Genomic DNA, 4,608 nt, shown 5'->3' with positions numbered 1-4,608 from the left:
GTTTTAGTTTATTTAGTTTTAGTTATTTTAGTACTTCAACTTAAAGTAAATGAAAATGAAAACTGTCGTGGCAACTAGCTGAAATAAAATAAGTTTAAGTTTTATTAATATATTCAGTTAAGGAATTTTTTTATGGTTTTAGTTTTAAATGACACGACACAGAGTAAATTATGTTGAGTGAACTAAACCTTTAATATAAAGTTGCTTCTAGGGCTGCACGATCAATCAAAATAAATTCATAATTGTGATATGGCTTAGTGCGATAATCAAATTTTAAAGGATGCGGTTTAAATAAAATGAAATAAAAATGCAATTATTATATAATTTTTAAATACTTTTAATTAAAATTTATAACGATAATTTTTTACTTATTTTAAATTTTACAGTGAAATAACATTAATATTAGAAAACTTTCTTATTTTGTTCAATATTTTTTATTTAGTAGTAATAATAATCATACAAAAAAAATAATTATTATATGAATAAATAACACAACATTTTTGGACAAATTTTGTGGCCCAATCACAATTTTTGACCAAATCACAATTTTTATCAGAAAAATTGCTATTTTATTTTTTTCCCCCCAAATCGCACAGCGAATTCCATGTTTTCATAAGCACTTAACTTTCCTATAGTGCACTGAAACTCAGAGAAGCTCACTTAAGATATGAAGATATTGAACGCTATCTTTTCTTGGTGGATCATCATGTGACTTTCAAACCAGCCTATGACAGAATCATACATGTGCACCAATCGAAGAATAATATATTTTATACTGGATTTTTTTTTTAAGTTTTATGAGACGACCAGATGCCATGGTGACCTGGAGACTGCCTGGATAAACTTCCCAAGAGACAGAAGACATTTTAATCAGTCTTCAAAGCTTTTTAAGAGTAACAGTCTCCATAGATCACAGGGATTTTATGATGTCTCTTTGTATTCGAAGTGTGCATTCAAACAGCTTTCTATGAGATCTTTGAAGAGACGCATCAGGAGCTGCTCGTTTTAGATAAACAGTCGGGATCTTAACGGCTCCACTGAGACCAGTCTTCTGGGTTCTCGTATAATGGGTCAATTAGGTAAGTGAAGCCTCAAGGGATCTTTCGAGAACACGAGAACATCTGCTCCCTAGAACATTGTGACTGTGTTTCGTCAGGTAGTGCTGATTTGTAGCTTCTTTTGTATCAGAGAACAAACGATCAATTAACTAACTTCTACAGGAACTCTTTTTAGTCTTAAATAACGTGTTTGTTTACATAGGATGCATTAGATATTGATTTAGGTGGTATAGAGCAGTTCAAGTCTTAATGTTTGAGGTACTTATGTTGCAAATGAGCACAAGTAATTACAAACTCAAGAAATACAAAGACATAATCTGAAGGAACTTTGTTGTAAGTATAAAAGAGACAAAATAGTTGAATGGTGATTAATTTTGCTTCATGGTAATTTATGGTTGTTCAAATAACCTTGGAATTGTGACCTACAATAGTTGGTGTGATGTTATTTAGCTGCTGTAAGGATTGTCATAGAGTCGTAGATTGTTCTGAATGATAAACAGCTAATTAAACAGATTAAATGCACATCAAATTGCCTTTATCTGTTTCTTATTTGTCATGTGACCATTTGCAATTTAAAACTACATCAAATTCAGGGGACCTATTGCCACAGCTTAAATAAATGCACGGTTGCAAGCTAAAAATGTACTGATTTATTTAAACCATTTAAGTTAATTTTAATGTTTCTGTTGATCATTACATCATTAATATTGTGTGAAATTTAAACTCAAATTTCTGCATTAGGGCTGTGCTATATGGCCAAAAAAAATCATATCCCGATATACAGAATTGCGATATACAGTATAAATCCCAGTATTTCCTACATTTTCCTATTTGGATTCAAAATATATACTGTATGATTATTTTATTTATTTATTTCATTTTGTAACACCCTGCCCAATGTTGTCCAATGAAACAACCCCTCAGATCTGATTTGTGCCACCTCAGATTCAATTTGACCCCCTCTAACCCCCCAAAACGGACCAAATTCAAACACTTTGTCTGATGCTATTTAGTATTTTCAACCACAAAATTTATTTGAGGTTTTAGACCTTTAAAGGCACAATATGTAATTTTTTGCCACTAGAGGGCGCGCATTCAAAACAAACAAAGAAACAAAGGCGTAGTTTGATGACGCTGTGACTGAGTGTGGAATCATGGGAGTTGTGGTCTTCATCCCCACAGCCGAAGCAATCCGACGGGACTCGGGCAGAAATCATGTTCATGGATGAGCTAATGTATTAAAGATTTATTAACGTCGTAGTATGAAGCAGGGTGAGGCGGAAAGCCGTGGAAGCGAAACGAGGCCGCTGAAGGAGCGCGACACACGGCTCGAAAGCAGCGGAGCTTTTATTATGCCACAGTCGACCGCTTCTGCTCCTTCCGGAAAGCAGCGGAAGTAAACAGCGCTGTTTTATCATACTAGATACATTTGAACGTTCTGTTATAATGCTACTCTCTGCGGTCGTCACCGGTCTAATAAAATGCATAGCATATTAAAGCGTCTTTGGTGTTTTTTCTACAAAACAAAACCGGAAATCGAGGGGTTATGACGTCATTAGCAGGCGACACAATGACACTATAGACACGCTCCGTGTCACTAGATAAAATTGCTTATTTCTCAGGATTTAAACATTCTTTTGAAACATTTGAGATAATGTAAGTACACAAGTCAGCAAAATATATAACACTGTTCTAGTGGTTTTTGGATATTTTAATAAAAAAACTTACATATTGTGCCTTTAAATTAATTACTAGCAAAAAAGACATTTGTTACATACACACTGATGTTTGTGAGTTTGTTAATTACACTGGTGTCTAAGGAAAGCGGCAATAATAATCCTTTCAATTAAAATCTGGCAACTTGTTTTATTCATATAGGTACGTTGTGTAGGTAACTGTAAAGTTCACTCTATTCTTCTCCTAGTTTAACGGTGACTTACTTTTATGTATTTCAGGAGAAATGTGTGAATTTACGTGATGTTAGACCAAAGATCCAAAGCTACAACGACACAGTTGTAACAACTTGTTTTTTTTTAGAATATTCAACCTAAAAATGTGTGTTTATGTTACAAATGATGATGTTCCTCTAAATTAACGTGGTTCATTGGTTGAACATCATTTTATTAGAAGTTGTCATAACTCAAAAAGATTGATGCAAACGCTACATTTTATTTATGGCTTTACAAATGAAAACTGTTTGGTTCTAGCTCATGATGTATCATCTGCGGTAGGCCGAGCTCCCGTGGTTCTGTTTGGCAGCCATGTGAACTCATTTATTATACCTCCAACCATTTATCCACTTCAGATAGCATTCGTCACAACAGCTTCATTAGGTTTTGTACTTGAGTGGTTTAATAGTGGAAATTATTTATGGTACAGTATGTGATTCCGCCTTGTCTTACCTGCATTGTCTATTATCTTTAATCTGTATCCTTTAGTCTGAACGAACTGATGTTGTAATAAACATCTGTCAAAGATAAGAGAAAGCACAGAAGATTACATAAGTGTAGCAAATGGTTTTCATAATTAGTTAGATTTTGAGGCTTTCCATTATGCAATATTACAGAGAACGGAACATATTTATAGTGTAGAGCGTTAAGGAGATTATGGAAATATTAAAAACATTACAGTTAATGTGAATTTAGATATTGTAAAAAATTACAACTTTACAGAGAGGTAATGTAAAATGTTACAGCATTAACATTATATAAGGTAAATATTTACAGCATCCTTGTGATGCAATGTTTTTTTAGTATTATTTATATACTATTATAGTATTTGTTAATATTTTAAATGAGCTTTTATTTTACATTTTCTGTTTTAATTAAAATTTTAAAATGTAATTTTTCTTTACAGTGTTACAATAAGGTAACACTTACAAAATCACAATGAGGTAAATTACAGTGCTACAGTGAGATAATGCAAATATTTACAGTACTTCAGGACTTTTTTCCATTCCTGTCTGTTTCGGATAGAAATTGTCCCAATGACAGGGCTCAAAGCCAAAACTAATGAAGACACAGTTGTTCACTGGATACTGTAGACACAAATAGAGTTTAAACTGGATCAATGGCATCATTCACCCGTCCCTTATTAACATTCCCTGACATTTCACTCAGTCTGTCACTTTATTGCATATGTCTTGATATCTGTGTGTGTCTTTATCACTATACAGAAATGCAGTCTTTCATGCATAAAGATCTTTTAAAGGTGGTTTGTGTGTAATTTTAATAATCTGACAAGAGTCATGCATCATTAAAGACGTGAGATCTGCAGATAACTGACTCTTTTGCTCTCTCTCTCTGGCCTTTTCTCCCCGTTACTTAATTCATCTCCTTATCCTACTTTGCTTTGCATCATCTTTTGCTGCTTATCTGAAGGTCATTAAAACTAGGTCTCTGTCTCTCTCCCTCTCTCTCTCTCTTCGGTGAGTTGTTTCAGAGAGTAAATGAATAAATGCACAATTACACTGCAGGGAACTAGAAAACTAAGTAGACAGTAGACACTACCAGCCTGACAAAGTGAGAGAGAGAGAGAGAGAGAGAGAGTG

Source organism: Sinocyclocheilus anshuiensis, unplaced genomic scaffold (assembly GCF_001515605.1).
Source record: "Sinocyclocheilus anshuiensis isolate Anshui unplaced genomic scaffold, SAMN03320099.WGS_v1.1 scaffold392, whole genome shotgun sequence".
In the NCBI taxonomy this organism is placed as follows: domain Eukaryota; kingdom Metazoa; phylum Chordata; class Actinopteri; order Cypriniformes; family Cyprinidae; genus Sinocyclocheilus; species Sinocyclocheilus anshuiensis.
Note: the sequence above shows the minus strand (reverse complement) of the source record.